Below are 20699 nucleotides of genomic sequence, written 5' to 3' on the forward strand. Positions count from 1 at the left end.
ATAGCTTCATCTTCCATAATTTTAGCATCTTGAAATGCATATATCCAATTCTATAGTCTCATTCTCTTTGTACGCTTATCACCTTCAAAAGTAGATTCTAATGTTTTCCAAATTTCATAAGACATTTCAAGTAATTTTACCTAACTATATTCATTCTCTGGAAGAGTTGTTAGTAGATCTTCTCTTTCTCTCATGTTTCACATGAATATATCTCTTTTAGTGTCACTACATCCTTCTATATTTTCTTCTTCAATGATTGTCTTCTTAAATTTTTTCAAGATCTAGTATCCCAAACCCATACACAATAGATGAGTCTTCATCTTATCCTTGAAACTATCATATTTGGACCAACCAAATCTAGGACTATTCTTTCTAAAAATATTTTCCATTGATCTCCCAAAGATGTTAAGCTTATCCTTCAAGGGCCTAATGTTCTAATACTAATTGTTAGAATATATAGTCCATTGGTATAACAAGGGCTGGGGGGTGAATAAGTTATACAACTATTATCACAATTATCAACCTTAAACAAACTTAACCATATGAGTAATATAAACTGAAACCACAACAAGATACTCATACACAATAAACCTGATATGTTAACTAGGGAAACCCGTTATCAGAGGGAAAACCTTGGTGTGGATGGTACCCACAAGATGATGTCCTACTATAAATGTTCCTTGTTAGAGGATGGGACCTATTAGGAGTCTATGAATACATTTAGTATATATGAGTCCCTATTAGGAGACTTTGAATCCTTGTTAGGAGATTCCAACCCTATTAGAAGTTGTGCAAATCATGTTAGGAGTTATGGAAGACAACTGGACCTACTATCCAAAAAAATCAAGGGAAAGACCATTGAACCCACTATCCAAATGATCTCTATATTCTTACTTGTAGAATAATAGAATTGTAATGTACTATTCCTTCCTCTTTCTCTATATTGCCAACCATACTTTTGCTCCTTCTGATCTTGTAACTAGATTACCAATCTCACATCCAATAATCCCTTGGATCAATTACATGCATTCAATAATCACTCTGATTCTTTTCACACTTCTACAATGATAAAAAAAAATTACAACCAAGGAAAACATTCTTCCTTTATACCAAATCTTCATAATAATTTCTTGAGTTAGCCTTGAGACTTTCCCAATTTATTATAATAAGATAATTAATTAATTATAATTACAATAGCACTGTCGGCTCATAGTCTATACAAAACTTCACACGTGTGATACTAGGGCTTGCACACTCACTAACATCACTAATTGAGTATCCTTTATCACTACTTGACAATGCATCTTCTCATTGCATCTTAGATGTAAGATAACAAAAATAAATGAGGAACTACTTTCCCAATACTTTGTCTCTAAATTGCTCTCTATAAATCAAGTACAAATTCCATACCTCTTCAACTCACACTCTACACACTTGACCACATCATTAGGACACAATGTAGAACATGTCCATGACTAATTATCCATACCATCAAGATCTATGTCTGGTAGTCAGCCAGTCTTTACAGAAACCATGCTATGTTGACATCAACGACAAATATAGTCATGAATGCAACATGTCAATACTCTCTAATGGTCAGGATACTCCCCCAAGGTAGTATCATCAGTATTCATGCTAACACATAAGAGGTTTTAGCAATATTTGTGGACCTTTGACTGAAACAATAAGAGGGAATAAGAAAGAATATAAGTGGATTGTAGGAGTAGATACAAGTTTTAATTTATTAAAATAGAAAGTTACAAAGAAGCCTATTTTAACACTTCTAGATTTTAGAAAGGTGTTTCAAGTAGATTGTGATGCTAGTGGTACTCCAATAGGAGCTATTTTGAGCCAAGGTAGACCCATTGCTTACTTTAGTGAGAAGTTGAATGATGCCAAAAGAAAAAATTGTGTTAATGATAAGGAATTTTATATTATAGTTTAGGCATTGAAGAAATGGAGAAAATATCATCTTCCTATGGAGTTTTTTTGTATATTGATCATCAAGCTTTGCAATATTTAAATAGTTAAGAAAATTAAACCAAAGGCATTTGAAGTGGGTTGAGTTTTTGTAGATTTATACATTTGTTTTGAAACAAAGGAGTGGGAAGTCTACAGAGTTGCAAATGCTCTTAGTAGAAGACAAATTTTGCTGACAAAAATGCAAATTGAGGTGATTGGGTTCAAGGAACTTAGTAATTTGTATCCAAAGGATCCTAATTTTGGTGAAGCATGGAAGACTTGTACAAAACCTATTACACTTGACATGACAAATTGGTCAGAATTCATAATCTAAGATGGTATATTATTTAAAGGCAGTTGGTTGTGAATTCTAAGAAGTTTGATGAGAGAGAATCTCATCAAGGAGAAGCATAGTGGAGGGTTGGTTGGACACTTTGGTAGAGATAAAACTATTACTTTGGTTGTTGAAACTATTATTGGCCACAATTGTAGCAAGATGTTAAGAAGTTTGTAGATATTTGTAGAGTATATCAGATGGTGAAAGGAGTGAAGTAGAATATAGAGTTATTTAGTTATTACCTATGCCAGAGAAGCCATGGGAGGATGATAGCATGGATTTCATTCTTAGATTAACAAGGACTTGATGAGGGTATGATTCTATTGTTGTGGTGGTTCATAGGTTTTCAAAGATGACACATTTCATTCCCTACAAGAAGACTAGTGATGATGTTCATGTGATAGAGTTATTTTTCAGAGAAGTGGTGAGACTACATGGTCTACCAAAGAGTATAGTTTTAGATCAAGATACCAATTTTTTTGGGTATTTTTGGCATATATTGTGGAAGAAATTGAAGATACATTTTACATTCAGTTCATCACATCATCCACAGACTAATGGATAGATAAAAGTTGTGAATCATAGTTTGAGAAACTTGTTGAGATGTTTGATTGGAGATAAACCAAAAGGATAGGATTTGATTTTACCATAAGTAAAATTTGTATATAATAATTCTGTCAATACGAGTACTAGTAAATCACCATTCCAAATTGAGGCAATTGGATAAATAAGAAATAAGTAGTGCTAAAGAAAAAGAATTTGTTAAACATTTGAAGAATATCCATGAGGAGGTGAGGAAGCTCATTATTAAGATGAATACCATTCCAAATTGAGGCAATTGGATAAATAAGAAATAAGTAGTGTTAAAGAAAAAGAATTTGTTAATCATTTGAAGAATATCCATGAGGAGGTGAGGAAGCTCATTATTAAGGAGCTATAAGGAAAACCAAATTGGAGATGAAGTCATGGTTCATTTGAGAAAGGATCATTTTCTAGTGGGTACATATAATAAGCTAAAAATGAAGAAGATTGGACCATGAAAGATAGTGAAAAGGCATGATTTTGGAAATGCTTATGAAGTGGAGTTTCCTATTGAATTAAATATTTTACTAGTATTTAACATTTGAGATTGGATAACATATTATGAAGGAGGTGATGGAGACAAAGTTGCAAAATCATAGTGGAGTATTTCAACAGCTAGTTCGGCTACAAAGGAGATTGAGGAGATACAAGATAGTCATGTTGGAAAAAGTACAAAGAATGAACTTATGAAGAATACCTGGTCAAGTGGAAAAGGAGGCCAGTAGAAGATTCATCATGGATAGCAAGGGAGGAGGTTAAACATCTTGGTTTTCCTCTAAACACCTAAGACATGATGGGGTCACTTCTCAAATTACCCCATGTGTCTCATGCAAGAGTATCCTGGGTCACTTCTCAAATTACCCAAAAAAATTTCCTTTTTTTCTCTTGAATAAGTGTTGTTTGAGTATAGAGTTGTTTTTTTTAGAGGCTTTCTACTTAGAAATTCAATCATACACGCTGAGAATGTCCTAATTTTAGAGGGGGATGTTCATCTTGGATATATCAACCTACCAGTTGAGGCTTAGTGCCATATCATGAGTATTCATGGATTTATTGTGGATTTTTGGTGTGTAATTTTGGTAGAAAAATTTTAAGCTCACTATTGAAGACCTCAATGTGCCCAAACAAGGCCTGAAAGCTCAACGAATGGGTGCTTGTGTTGATATGAGCCTATAGATTAGAAGATGAGGATTCTAAAAAGTAGTTATAATAGCCAATTGGAGAAATTGTTCAAAAGTTACGGCCTTCCAATGTTGGGCTAACAAAAACGTCCAAAAATAAATGTCAAAGGTGTACTTGGCCAACTCTATATGTATTGTTAGGGTCAGTTGGCCCTAGGTATTAAGTTTGAGTGTCTAGAACCTTCTTGGGTGGCATAAAATTGCTTATTTAAGAAATTTCTATACATTATCTATGACAACTTTGGGTGATAGTTCATAGCTTTGTCTTGCAGATTACTATAATGAAGGAACCATGTGGGTTAGCATATTGTAATTCTATATTTGCGGTGATAATAAGAAGCCCATATTTTGTTCACGCAAATTGCTACTATTTCTTTTTCTATGTTATGTGTTTAAGGTTTTAAGGGGAGTGCCCTTCATCACCAATTTTGGGTGATTATAGGAATAAGGAGAACTATTAAAAAATCCCTACATTCAAAGTGGCTTTGAACTCCTTAGCCATCACTTGTTGACGATGGTTATGGTCACATATAAGTTGGTTCTAATATAGATGTATGTTGGAATTAGATAATTGAGAAGAATCTATAATATACCATGACACAAGTGGGGTCATCCATGATATAATAAATAGAAGAGAAGGCCTAGTCAATGAGACATGAGGTGTTATGGAATATGAGACTATAGTCTTATCAATGTAAGCCTTTCCTCATTTTTATCTAAGAGTAGTCAAAAGAATTAGAGGGGTCCTCAAAGGCTGAGAGGAAGGTGTTGTCGACAAGGGTTGAGGATGAGGGGACTACTTACCCTTTCCATACATATTTTGGATATGTTTGGAAAAATGTCTCAACCTTACATTTAAACAAGGCACTATTTTTAGCAAAATTTTATTTGAGCACAAATTTATCCTATTCTTTTCATAAGGTTCAAAGTGGCTAGATAAGTAGGCAAGAACGAAAAACATAATGGTAAATTTTGAGCCTCTTATCAAAGAGGAATTGGGTTTGAATCTACTTACATTTAATGAATAATAATAATTAGTCACACCAGATAATAATTAATGTTGGCTTTGGCCTCTTGCCAATCAAAAAAGTCAAGATCCTACAACATAATGGTAAATTGTGAGCCTCTTATTCAGGAGTTCTTGGGTTCAAATCTACTTGAGATTAATAAATAATAATAATTAACTAGAACACAAAATAATAATTAATCTTGGCTTCATCCTCCTACCTATAAAAAAATTGTTTAGATAAGTATTCTAATAATTTTTTGTGGGAACATCATGCCCAATTTAGAAGATATTAGAGTTTCAATTTTGGAAATTGCCAAAAAAGTTACAAATGCAAGTATGACAAATGCAAGTATGAAGGCTTTAGAGGAATCAAAGTGGGTTGAAACCATGACCAAATAGTATAGCCATTTGGGAAACTTTAGATCACATCGTAATCTTTTCAACCCTTGAAGTTTTTTGACAATGAGACACACAATTCAAAAAAATGGCCACTAAAAGTATGGTTTCTTGACATAGGAAATGTAAATAATATGTTGATTAGATAAAATGAGTTCTAAAATAGACTTACACATGTTGGTGTATGTATTACACATCATAGGGCATCTTTGATTATAAGATGGATGTTTCTTTGGGGTGGTTTTAGCTCATGGTTTTGTTATACCATTTGATGGTTTCTTGTATTGCATTTCCTATATATTAGGTGTATGATATGAAGAGTGTGTGTAAGAATCTTATAGATTTTTAATTACCTCTAGATCTTAGGCTAGTGATATTCTTCATATAATCTTTCTCTACATGTATTTCTAAATTTGTTATTGATTTTGGAATTATACATTGGGATACTTTTGGAGTGTGGAGGTTATCTTGCAAAAGAGTTTCCCTATGTTAATCATTGTGTTGTGGTATCCATGTCATTTTATGTTATTTTTTTGAAGTTTTTGTAACTATTTAATATCTAAAAATATTTTTACATTACCTCAAGATTAATGTAGGAAGTTGTTCTGCTACTTAACTTCTTTATAGGTAGGGGAAGTCTACGAGAGAAATAATATCAAATACACTATCCTTTGAATTTTTCAATAGAGTGATGGGGACACAACCCAAGAACAGAATGGACACAATAGAAAAGGGAAATTGTATTAACTAAAAAATAAGCTAGTGCATTTAGTACAGAGAAAATAAACTTCAAAACATGCCTTAAGGGCTTACAATAGCATAAATGTGGAGATAATTTCTCCTTTCAGTACCTCCTCTCAAACTCCACTCCGAACTGCCTTTTACAATGCTAGAAATCTCCTTAAATAGACCCCAAAGGGTTAAGGACTAGGAGTACATTCTAGAAAGTGTTAGTAGGCATCCACCGACCAAATAGAAGGTTCTAGAAGCTGTGTTAGAAGTTGATGCAAATCTAGAAGAATCTAGAATGGTAACCGAACTTTCGGGAGGCATAACTTTTGAACCGTAGCTCCGATTGATGAACCGTTTACATTTTCAGAAAGCTCTTGAAGCACTCTATAGCCCTATGGATAGATTCACTCATCTCCCATTTTTTTGCCCTTTTCAAGGTCATTTAATTCCCCTAACCTGACTTTGAAGCATTCTTAGGATGTCTTCACAACCCAAAAAATTGCAGTAACTTTCAAACCGTGGGGCCTTTTGACCTGATTCTTTTTTTGGAATGCTCTAAATTAAAATTACATTCATATAGCCAATTTACACCTCCTAGTTCACCAAACTAATGGATCAATTACATTCTCCTATTTTTTTGAGATTTACACAAACACTGATAGTGGAACTGTGAGAGTTGGAACCTTTATTTGACCCGAATGGGTATCCAAAAATGAAAACACATGAAATAGAAACTAAGTCTAAGTATATTTTTTTGGGTGAGACAGGATTGCCCTTATACCTCTAGATGCTCCTGCATCATAGAGACACCTTTCCCTTTCCTATTTTAGGCATAACATAGGGAAGAAGATACATTACTAGATATTTCATGGTCTTTGGTGGGTGAGGATATTTTCCTTGATGATCAACCTTCTGCTTAGCAAAGAGTGAAGCATCATTTAATAAAAGAACAAACTAGGAGTGAACATATGTATAGGAGGAGATAAAGTAGTACATTGGATAAAAATGATGTTACCTCCATAGTCTTGTACTTGAAATTAGATTTTATGATATCTCTTATTTGGGTAGCATGGATCAAACCCAATTTATCCAAAAATAATCAAGGGAAAAGTCCCCACATAAGACCAATTTATTTTCTCTAATATCTTGGATAGTATTCGTAACACCCTCATGAGATATTTTTAAGAATTTATGCACCATTTGTATCACTTAGAATAGGTTAGACTCAGGGATGAAAATAAATTTGGAGAAAACTATATTGGGACGTATAAGGAACAACAAGGTAGTTTATGAAGGAAAACAAGAAATCATGCATGTGAATATTAGACAGTCACTTATTTTATCCTTTTAAGGGGAATTATTGATGAAGAGGACCTCCTTTGTTACTATATTGATCCTACATGAAGGATCATCCATAAGACTTATAACATTGTTACTATCATTTTTTTTTTGGCATGTAAAGAGGAGGGTAGTCTCCATGGAATTTTGAGTTATTAGATGAGAATCACCTTCTATCCATAGTGAGAGCTAAGATTGAACAAGAGGCATCATTGGATGTTGCATGGTCTTAGGTGGGTAAGGAGGTTTCCTTGAGGATAAAACTTTACCTAAGAAAAGAATGAAGCACCATGTAATGATAGAAAAAACTAGGATGGAACATTAGATATAGGAGGAGATAAATTACTAGATTGGTTCAAAATTGATGCTGGCTCCCTCATCTTCTAATTGAAATAATATTTTTATGATATATTTCCTTTGGGTAGCATAGATCAAACCCAAGATATCTTGAAATAATTAAGGGATAATTCTCCACATGATGCCAGATGCTTGTATGTGGATAGTATTTATAGTTCCCTCATCAGATACCTTTAAGAATTTGTGCATCACTAACAATACTAATTGCATCTATATCAACTAGGTGATACCCATCACTTAGAATAAGTTAGAATCGGGAATGGAAACAAAGTTGGAGGAAATATGTAGGCCCCTAAAAGGAAAAAAATTAGTTTATGGAGGAACAATAGGCTATCATGCATGTTACTATTATACACATACTCATTTTATATTTTCCAAGAGAAGCCTATTGATGAATATAACCTTCTTTGTCACTATATCAATCTTACAATACGGATCACATAAGACCTATAACATTGTTACTCTTGACTTTGTGAGGATTTAAAGAGGAGGGTACTCTCCATGAAAATGCGAGTCATTATATGAGAATGTGATATTATATATCCTCACCTTCTACCTATGGAGAGAGACAAGAGTGATAGTGAACATATTCACATTCACACACGCACTAGATGAAGAGGAAGATGTATAGATGAAGTTGGATGAGTGTGAGTGAAAGGAATCAATATAGATCTATAACTTGTTTTTAGTCTTGTCAAAAAACTTGTTAGGTTTCTTCTTTATATTACTAATAGGAAAAATACCATTTTCTATGTGATCTTGGATGATATGTCTAAAATTTACACAACTCTCATTGTCATGCATGTGAACCTAGTGATATTGGAAGAAATTTCTCACATTGTACCAACAAGGGTATAGTCTAATTTATAGAAGTGTTTGGATAGAGGAGAGTTACCAATTTATCCTTTAGTATCTTCTCCATCACACTTAGATATATATATTATAGTTTTGTAAATACATAATCATGAGGTGATCCTTGTGTGATTTCCTCAATTTCTTAAGAGATGGTGATGACATTGGTTATTAATTTTTTCTTCCTTGACCCTATTGATGAAGAAATTATTCCATAATTATCACTACAAGAGTTATTACCATAGCCTCTAGACTGATTTATCATATGTTGGTAATCCTTGAGTACATAAGGTAAGAAAAAATTAAGTACTACATATGGTTGAAAAATAAGGTTACTTAAGGAGGCAAGCCTTCTCCTTACAGACTAGGTGAAAAATATTGATGTACATATTTTGGAGATTATTATTGGGAAAAGTATAAGGAACCTTAATGAAATATATTGAAACCTCATTATGAAATTAGTTAATCTCTCATTAGGTCCTTTCTTACAATGAACAATGTTAGCAACAATGACCTTGATACAAATATTTTCATAAAACTATTGGACAAGCTTGTCCATAAACTAATCAAAGGAAAGGATGGAGTTATTAGATAAAGAGAAATAACAATTTAAAATATCCCCTTTGAGAAATTGAGATAATAGCTGGGTCAAAAAATGGTACCAATGGTGGAAATCACTATAGGGAGTAGTAAAATTATTTGTGTGCAATAACAAATCCCCATGACCATTAGATTTGTAAAATCTTGGTATCTCAAGCCATTGAGGTTGAAGAAAATTAAGAATGTGGTTTATGGTGAAAGTGAATACTGATTGGTGGATTTGGTGAGTGTAGACACCTAAATTTGTCCAAAACCCATTCCTAGCCAATTAAATAAATATTCATTATTTATTTAATTCCCCTAGCTTAATTAAATAAATTTTACATATATTTAATTATATCTCCTTTCCTTGATTTAAATAAACTAAGGTTTATTTAAATCCTAACCTATTCCCCTTGCATCTAACCCCTTTCACTTTAATTAAGTATGTCATTTACTTAATTAATTCCCTCCTAATCCCACTAGGAATTAAATATTGCATTTAATCCTATTTGAGCACATGGCTCCTACCTTTAACCCTCACCTAACCTCACTAGCCTACCTAACCCATCTTGCTAAACCTACCCACTTCCTAATCATGCTTTATTTTCTTAATCATCCTAGCTAATCACCTCTTAATCCTAAGTGTGTTCTCACACATGTGTGAGGAATCCTCACACATGTGTGAGAGATGTTCACACTTTCCTCATCCCTCATATCTTGCATGCCTCTTACAACCTTGTCCCCCTTCACATATGAATCAAGTTATCTCACACATGTGTGAGAAGCCATGCTTCTCACACCTCATTGATCATGTCACTTTCCAAGGTGTCTCACACATGTGTGAGAAGCCATGCTTCTCACACCTCATTGATCATGTCACTTTCAAAGGTGTCTCACACATGTGTGAGGAAACATGATCTTTCACACCTCTTACACCTGTCATTGACATGTCACCATCAAAGGTTGTTCACACATGTGTGAGCATATTGCCCCCTCTGAATGGTCAAAACCCTAATCCACATGGAGTCTACTTGGCCTCCACCTCATGGACACCTCATTGATCTTGAGAGATCCTAGCCATCCATCTTGCATTCAATCTTAGCCATCCATTGTCCTATAAAAGGAGAGCCCTCTCCTCATTTTCAACAATCTACCTTCTACCTCATTGTTATGCTTTTGGATTTGTGAGCAACCACATCCCACAACAACAAGGTGAAATCATCTGCATTTGATGGTTTCATGAGGTTTTCATAGTGGTATTTTGATAGTTTATACTCTTTTTTGTTTCATGTTGTTCATTTACATGTCTTCTTTCATATTTTGAGGTTTTGCATGATAATGTAGGAATGTACATTAGTTACTTGATGTTATTTCCTTAGTTACATTTTTATGCAACACATTTTGGCACACCCGGTGGGACCCACTTCATAGGTTTAACTAATGATCTAATGTGTTTTTGAGTGTTTTGTGAGTGTTCAAGCTTGTAGGTCAAAAGCATGCATTTGGAGATCAAGTTTCATGAGGAGTGTCTAATCAAGCCATAAAGCCCATCATTGCATTTGGAGGACCCAAGGGAAGTTTTTTGACATAAAACACTTTATATTTTGCTTATGGCTTTATTTTCAAGTTCTAGGGTACATAGGCATTAAATATTCGTTATTAGGACAAAATTTAAAAAAAGAAGAAAGAAAATACTCCCCTTTTGTTAATATATAAATTTATTTAAAAAGAAAAAAGAAAAAAAATGAGGGTTCATTTTCTCTTATTTTATCTTCTTTATTCCTTTTTGTTTTAAAAAAATCATTTATATATATATATATATAGGTTAACAATATAAACATATATATTATCATATATGTTTATATAACATATATATATAAATCGTTTGAAAAAAAAAAAGGGGTGGAGGAGGGACATACTAGTCTAAGTAGGAAAAGAATTCAAAAAAATAAAAATAAAAACAAATTTTGCTTTCTTTTATTGTTATTTAAAAAAATAATAATAATAAATTTAAACCCTTTTTTTTTGTTTTGCAAGTTTGGCACCTGCAAGCGCGACCACCGATGGCACCCGCGAGCACCACCCCCGTGCCGCCCAGTCCGCAACCCACCACCGCTCCACTTCCCGGCCGCCCACGTGCCACTACAATCGTGGCCTCCGCCATCTGCAACCCCGCGTCGGCCAATCCACGACACACCATCGCCTCCTCCAGCAACCCCCTACGCCGCACACTCAGCTCCCACTCCCCCTGCTACATTGCCGACGCCACCTGCTCGGCTCCCGCGGCCCACTGCGAACCCTGTTCCCCCGCCGAGCACCACCGTGACTCACTCCGCCCCCACCCTATCAAAACCCTCCAGCTCCCTTATACTTTTTTTTTTTTTTTTTTACTTATTATTGTATGTTTTTTTTTAAATTTTTTTTTTTTAATGAATCAATCAAATATCATCTTTTTAATGAATCAATCCAATATCTTTTTTTTAAAAAATGTTAAAAACGTTCAAAAAATGAAATTTTTTTTGCTTGACTTTCTCCTAAGTGTCAAATTTTTGCTCATAGGTTGCTGATGTCAGCACTACATCAGCAGTCTACATGCCCTTTTTAGGCCATAAGAAGTAACCTTCATGTTTTTACTCATAACTTGAGGATACGAGCTCCATTTTTGAAAAACAAAATATTGCTGAAAAGCTAATTTTGAACCCGTCGTCATGGTTCTAGTTTCATGAGATTTTGATGCTATTTATATCTCTATTTTTCCTATCAAAGACCAAACTTTGTGCTAACCTTTTCATTGCAGGGTTGTTTTGCATTTGTCCTACATTTTTGCTGCCCTAACTTATTGTTTTGCAGGGATATTTTGTCACTAACCATATTGCTTGCAGATTTTTGCTTTAATTATATTTTGGGAATGAACTTGTATGCCTAAACACTCATCTTTGAATGCATGGTTAAACGCTAAAACAATCAAATTCAATCTTGAATGCCTTAAGGGAATGGACATGTATGCTTAGGTTAGCAAACATTTGGCATTGGTGCTTAAAATGAACTCAGACAATCTTGAATGCCTTAAGGGAAATTGATTTTATTTTTGACATTTTGCTTATGCACACACTCGATTTAATTTCTTGTTCATGAATCCGCACTTTTCATTTATGTTGATGACTATTTCAAGTTGGAAAGAACATTGTATGGTTCAATCACACGTGTCTTCAACGTAGATTACAAAACCTAAAGCTTCATTAGAAATGAGCATGTGTCTTTTTGAACCCCAAGGCCACTTATGTATTCTCTCCCCTCGCGCCTTCAAGTGATCTTGGGTGCACAAGAAATAAGTGGTATTGTTTTTCTTTTTAGGAGGCCTGCTTGAGGATTTCATCACCCCTTGGGATGACCTCAACTCCAGTGTTCTGGCAGAGTATAAATAGCGGGAGGTAAATCGAAAGACACCTCTCTTGGAAGCAAAATATTGTCACTCTTGGCTAAGCCCCAAAGAACTTTATACCTTTGGGAAGTGAAGGAGGAGATTTGGGTTACCATCTCCCCTCGGCTGTGTGGCAGTATTTCTTTTATCTACAGATTTGGGCCTCATGTACCTTGCATATATCGAGGATGCCCTCTAGTTGAACCTTGTACATCCTAGTCAAAACCTTATAGGTTTGTTGGTGTGTTTGATGTTCTTGAGTGTTTGAAACACACTTTCCTTGTACATATTTCATTGTATATATTTTGCATCTTAAAACATAAAATCCAAAAAAAATCATAAAACTTCAAAAATCCAAAAAAATCAAAATAAGTTTCAAAAACAACAAAAACAAGTCTTGGTTTAAGACCTCTTAGTCAAGTTGTCCACATCACTTCCACATCATATCTTCTTTCCATCAAAGTCATCACCCTCACACATCTCATCTTCATCATTCAAATCATTCTTTGATCATCGCTCTTCGTCCACATCATTTCCTTAACTTCCTCATCACTCAATCTACTTTCTAACCTTCATCCTAGTCATGTTTCATCATCATCTAGATACCATTTCTTTTGCCAATCTCATTATGCATTCTTAATTCAATCCTCCACATCATCATTCTTCTAATCCAATCCCTTGTCAAATTCATTCATTTCTAATCAATTCTTAATTCAATCCATTTATATATTCCTCCACAATCCATCTTCCTAATTTCATTCATCTTCCTCTAATTCAACTTTTCATCAAATATTCTACTTTGGTCATAGGAGCATTTTCATACACATTGGACTTTAATTCTAATACCACATTCACTTGTTTGCAATCTGATAGGGTTTTTATCAAATTGAATCAAACCCTACTTCAATCACATCATATCCAATCAACATAAAATCCAATCTAATCAAATTCAATCAAATCAATATCAAATTCAAATCAAATCAACACAAAGTCCAACATTTGCTCCTAGTCCCAAGTTCATATTTCCTTCATCATCAAATCTTTTATCACTCTTCTTCTAGCATCTATGGATTTGAATTTGCTTAATCAAATGGTTGACAATCTTCAAAGACAATATGGAGTTGTATCTCCCGTTCAACCTACATATCAAATTCATCCTCAACATCTCATAACCAACTCTCATCCATCTCATGTTCATTATTCTTCTACCTTTGACAAGGGAAATCCACCTCATTATCCTTACACTACATACGCTTCCATTCCTAGCCCACACACTTCCTCCAACACAAATGCCCTTGCCATGGAAATGGAACAATTAAAGAATTACCTCTTGGAAAGCCAACAACAAGAGGCCACCTTCCATGCCATGTGTCCTCTTCCTCCATGTTTCGAAGATCCTAGTCCTCATGTCCCATCCAACAACAACCCTCCATGTAATCCCCTCACCATAGTTACACCTTCCCACAATCCTCATCCTAATCCTCCAAAAAAATCATCCCCACCTCGTAAGGGGTTGTTCACATCACTCTTGGCTAAATTTAAAATACAAAATAAAGTGAGCCAAGCACCCAAAGTTCTTCCTCCAAAGCATGTCACTATAGATTCCTCTTCTACTCTAGATCTGAGCATTTCTCCATCCCATCCTTCACCTATCCCTCAAGATCCATTTACCCCTCTTAGTCCATCTCATGATCCCCTTCCTAATCAAGATCAAGAAATTCCCTATACCATGCACATTCCCAATTCCATTCCATCTCAAGAGTTAGCCTCCATAGATCCTCCACTTCCTACAGAAGTTCCTTCCACTCCATCCACTAATCTTCCTCCATGTCAAGATCAAAGATCTCCATCTCATGGTTCCATTCCCTCCACTTCATCTCATGATCCATGCATTCCACTTCATGATCCGCTTCTAAGTCAAGATCAAAGTACCCCTTCATTTTCCTTTCATGATCCCACTCCATCCCAAGATCCTATTATCCCTCATAATCCTCCACATGATCCTATCACACCCATCCAATCCCCTCACGAACCCCATCTACCAAGACTCACATCTTGTATTAAAAATGATAAATATCCCATTGAAGAAAACATGGCTCAAGATGCTGGTACACCTTCCACTTCTTCCAACCCCACAATTCCTCCATTCAAACCTATAGCTTCCCATCATTCATCTTCCAAGTCCATTCTAGGTCCTTATCTTCCATCCATTCTAGGTCCTTATGTTCCATTGTCAAACCCTTCATCCCTTCCATCCATTTTGGGTCCCTACATACATCCATCCACCATATCCATGTTTTCCACATCATCCCCTCATAGTCCTACTAAAGATCAACAAAGGCACACATCCTTGAATTCCTTCCAACGTTCACCATCCATACGCTCTCCTTCGTACACCCCTACCATGACCAATGGAAGCAAATTGGATGCTACAGAAAAAGAGAATAAAGCCAAAAATCCACAAAAGCCCAAGGATCAACATGTCCCCTCTAAATGACATGTTCAAGAAAAGAAAAATCTGATCCAAAGCACAATCAAAAGGCCACAAAGGCTAAAAATAAAAAATGCAAAAAATATGTGGATACCAAAGCTACTTAATGTAGCAGTGAATCTCAAAGAAAGATTCACAATGCCATCCAATTCCGCTAATCCAAAGGCTTCCACATCCATTTTGGGTCCTTATATACCCAAATCCACCATCCTAAATCCATTGTCTCCTTCATCCATTTTGGGTCCCTATATCCCAAAATTCAAACTTTCTCCTACCTATCCCCCACAATTTCCCCCTTTCCATCACCCTTCAAGGTGTGTGCCAATGCTGATCTTTTCGCCTCCTTCATCCACTCATTTACAAGCCTTCCAACCTAGCATCTATCAACCATATCTTCCTCCCACCCACTCCAATCCCTTAATCCAACCTTTTTCATAAGCCATTTTCCTCCGTTCACTACCCTATCAACATCTATGAGCAAATAATCGAAATTCCATGAAAATAAAAAAAGAAAAAAGGAATAAAAAAAAATCAAGGGATACCATCCATGAAAAATAGATGCTTGATTCCTCCCTTCATTTTCCTATCATGTATCCATAGTCTTCCACATCCGCTTATCTATCCATTCACTTTTCCTCTTCCACTTGCACTCTACACTGGGGGCAAGCTCCATCCATACCAAACTTCCATATAGATCTTCCATACTTTCATCCACCACTCATTATCCTTTTCCATCTTTGATCTTGACTTTCACTTTCCTTCCATCCATCTATGCACTTTCCATATCCCTTGCGCATTGTCCATCCATTTTCCTACATCTTTCCATCCACTTTCATATATTTGATCTTGACATGCTATCCCTATCTTGCATTCCAAAGTCCTTCTCATGTCATCCATTTTTCCCATCCATACTCCTACATGTGTCCATCCTTCTTTCATATTTCCTTGATCTTGGTTATCCCTTCCATTTCATTCCCTTCATATTCCACATTTCATCCATATCCTTCATGTCATTACCCATCCCTTTTTCATACCCTCCCTCACATTTTCCTTATTCATTGCACTTTCATGTCCATGCTCATGCTCAATACTAGAGGCACAATACTAAAATGTTCATACATGCTTTGGAAGAAGACATGCCTTCTCTTCCTCCATATGCTAAGCCTTTGCGCCATTTTTCCATTTTCATGCCTCCTTTTCCACCATATTTGCCTCCATTTTCATATCCTTGGTATGGGGAATTTTGACTCCTTCGAAAAATGATCCTTGGCCCCACATTTTTTTTCCACCATATCATTTGGCCCCTCATATCCTTTCACCATTCCTTTCATCCACCAACATCACATTGCTTTTCCTCCATTTACCATACCTTTACCCGCCCTTTTCATTGGTCCTAATCCATTCTATTCCACTTCATTTCTATTCATTCTATCTCACATTCATTCAATCCATTCATTTTATCCATTCTCTCACACATTCGTCTAATCAATTCATTTCTATCCATTCCACATTCATTCCTATCACATTCAATCTAGTTCTTCCACTCAATTCAATCAAATTCATACTTCAATCAACTTTTAATTCTTCTAATTCTTTCACATCAATATCGATCCTACTCTCATCATTTTTTCATCCTATCAATATCCATTCTTCCAATCTCATCCACATTCATTTCAATTTCATCTATTCCTCCAACTCCACCATAAAATCAAAAAATCAAAAAAAAATATCAACTATGCAATCAATACTAATTCAATCAATCTAATCTTGCAATCTTGAACATCAATCCCTAATCAATTCATCAATTTGACCCAATCAGCTAATCATCCATTTATCATATTCAAAAATCATTATCATGGGATGAATCCTTCCCAATCCTTGGATGTGCATTACGCTTAGCATTAGCTTTGCCATCCTTAATCAATCATCATCAATCAATCCATTCATGGGTTTTCAGCTTGACTAGGGGCAAAATGGTGGTTTGCTTTTGGTCTTTTGTGCATGGTTGCTTGATTACTTGTATGCATTAGCATTTTTTGCATGTATCATGGTCTTTGCATCCTATTGACCTAGGAATCATGGTCTTCCATATCATGGTTCCATAAGGCATATGGTTGTATTAGACCCCTGTTTTCACGTACTTGACCCATTGTCATCTTGGTTCCTCATACCTTGGTGCATAGTGTTGAGTACAATATCAAACTTAGGTTGTTCACGCCATTGCAGCATAACTCCCTTCCATCCTCTTCCTTTCCATTTCGAGAGAACATCCATGTTCTCCTAACTCGCATGTCCTCTCGAGGGGGCATACCCTTCCACCCTCGTCATCCTTCCTCATCCTTCCATGACTGGGGCATCATGCTACTAGTCTTATCCTCCCAACCACTATATTTTATTCTTCTTTGATATAACATTACTAATGCTATATCAAAGAGGGGCAAAATGTAGACACCTAAATTTGTCCAAAACCCATTCCTAGCCAATTAAATAAATATTCATTATTTATTTAATTCCCCTAGCTTAATTAAATAAATTTTACATTTATTTAATTATATTCCCCTTTCCTTGATTTAAATAAACTAAGGTTCATTTAAATCCTAACCTATTCCCCTTGCCTCTAACCCCTTTCACTTTAATTAAGTATGTCATTTACTTAATTAATTCCCTCCTAATCCCACTAGGAATTAAATATTGCATTTAATCCTATTTGAGCACATGGCTCCTACCTTTAACCCTCACCTAACCTCACTAGCCTACCTATCCCATCTTGCTAAACCTACCCACTTCCTAATCATGCTTTATTTTCCTAATCATCCTAGCTAATCACCTCTTAATCCTAAGTGTGTTCTCACACATGTGTAAGGAATCCTCACACATGTGTGAGAGATGTTCACACTTTCCTCATCCCTCATATCTTACATAACTCTTACAACCTTGTCCCCCTTCACATATGAATCAGGTTATCTCACACATGTGTGAGAAGCCATGCTTCTCACACCTCATTGATCATGTCACTTTCCAAGGTGTTTCGCACATGTGTGAGAAGCCATCCTTCTCACACCTCATTGATCATGTCACTTTCAAAGGTGTCTCACACATGTGTGAGGAAACATGATCTTTCACACCTCTTACACCTATCATTGACATGTCACCATCAAAGGTTGCTCACACATGTGTGAGCATATTGCCCCCTTTGAATGGTCAAAACCCTAATTCACATGGAGTCTACTTGGCCTCCACCTCATGGACACCTCATCGATCTTGAGAGATCCTAGCCATCCATCTTGAATTCAATCTTAGCCATCCATTGTCCTATAAAAGGAGAGCCCTCTCCTCATTTTCAACAATCTACCTTCTACCTCATTGTTATGCTGCTGGATTTGTGAGCAACCACATCCCACAACAACAAGGTGAAATCATCTACACTTGATGGTTTCATGAGGTTTGCATAGTGGTATTTTGATAGTTTATGCTCTTTTTTGTTTCATGTTGTTCATTTATATGTCTTCTTTCATATTTTGAGGTTTTGCATGATAATGTAGGAATTTACATTAGTTGCTTGATGTTATTTCCTTAGTTACATTTTTATGCAACATAGTGAGATTACCTAATTACATCCAAATTTAAACAATTTTATATAATATAATATGCATGACTAGGTCACTAGTTGGAGGTTGAGGCAAAGGTGCACTACCTATGCTAATAATGTCACAAGACAAAAAATACTAGCAAGAGTATAGATAAACTAGCTATAACATATTGAACAGTGGGAGTGAACATACAAGAGATAAGAGGTGATATTTTGCTATACCCCAAGGGAGTTTGAGAAATACTAAGAGTAGTTCCTTCCTAATTTTTTCTTGAATTTCCTAGTAGATGATAAACCATATAGCCTATATGCACCATGAAAATTGATATAAAATGCATCCCAACATTGAACTATGGACCATTGATGTCAACTTGAGACTCTTGGCTAGGTCCATGTGGGACTATAGGAATGTGAGTCTCTACAATGTGGTCAAGACTTGAAGCAAATTGATACCCTTCCAATATGAGAATAATGTTTCTCTTAGAAACCTAACAACAAATTAGGCTTGGGGTTGAACATTTTGATGATTAAGGAACTACTCAAAGTACCTCAATTTATTTTGCAAGGACTAAACCCAGTTGAACTTAAGTCCAATATTTGAATCATGGTCAATTGGAGGAGAAATAAGACAAGTCTTTGTTGGGAAGTTATTTTGAGAATTTGATACATACAATATCTAAACCTAAGACAAAATGGATGAAGCCAAACAAGTTAATTCTTAAAAATAATGGGGTTGGATCTTCCATGAGTGTACTAGTCAATTGATATATTGGTTCATGCACTCTTCCTTACTACATTTTGGAGGTTATCTAGGTTGCAAAACTCAAATGAGATTCACAATATCTAGGCAACCTTGGGAAGTATTCATAAGTGACAAGACAAACAAACCTTGACGAATAAAACATCTTTACACATGATTTCAAAAAAGTAGGCAAGTTCATGTTGGCTTGACCAAAGTGTAAATGAGGAAAAAGAAACCAGTGTAAAGGGTGGTAAGAACTCTCAAGGACCTCATTACTTACTAATTACTTGGAGTAGCCTTTAGGGAACTATGGATTTTAAATTCTTTCTTTAGAAACAGTTATGCACAAATATGTGTGTAACTAGTTCAAATTGAATGTCTTAAGTGTTTGATATAAAAAGGGTAAAAAAATTGGTTGTCATAAGTCATCAACCAACTAAAATAGCTCTCCATTAAGGATGTATGTGTAGGTCATGGAAAACATAATGACATTTAATTGTCATGTATGAATAGATCTCTAAGATCCACAAAAGAGATCACGTGAAAATTAAGGTTTTATTTTATAGACTGATTATGCTAAAAAAATACAAACATGAATGTATATAAAAATAAAAGAATGATAAAAATGATAAAGAAGGGAAAATAATAATTAGACAAGGTCTATGTATGAAGCCTCTAGCATGTGTAAGTTATCATTCACTTTACCTTCATACATATGAAGGAGGAAATATGAGGGTGGTTGTGATAAGTGTTTTGATCTAGATAGACAACTAAATAGGTATATATTGATTGAAAATAGATAAAATAACATAAATGGGAAATAAAAATGATAATATAGTGAAAGATATGTTACACCAATGTAAAATGATACAACAAAAAAAAAGATGTTTTCCTTCAATATCAAACCCCCATTTTTCTATTCTAACCTCCATGGATAACTAAATAGGTAGATGTTGCTTGAAAATAGATAATATGATATCAAAGATAAAAATAATAATATAGTAAAAAATATGTTACACCAATGTAAAATGATACAACCCCAAAATAGGACATTTCCCTTCAATACAAAAAAAATAGATTTCTAGAGTAAAGAATAGTACAAGTCTCCCAAGTTGTAGGAGTTTTTCG

Source organism: Cupressus sempervirens, chromosome 8 (assembly GCF_028749045.1).
Source record: "Cupressus sempervirens isolate cs-2001-9-10 chromosome 8, ASM2874904v1, whole genome shotgun sequence".
Lineage (NCBI taxonomy): Eukaryota > Viridiplantae > Streptophyta > Pinopsida > Cupressales > Cupressaceae > Cupressus > Cupressus sempervirens.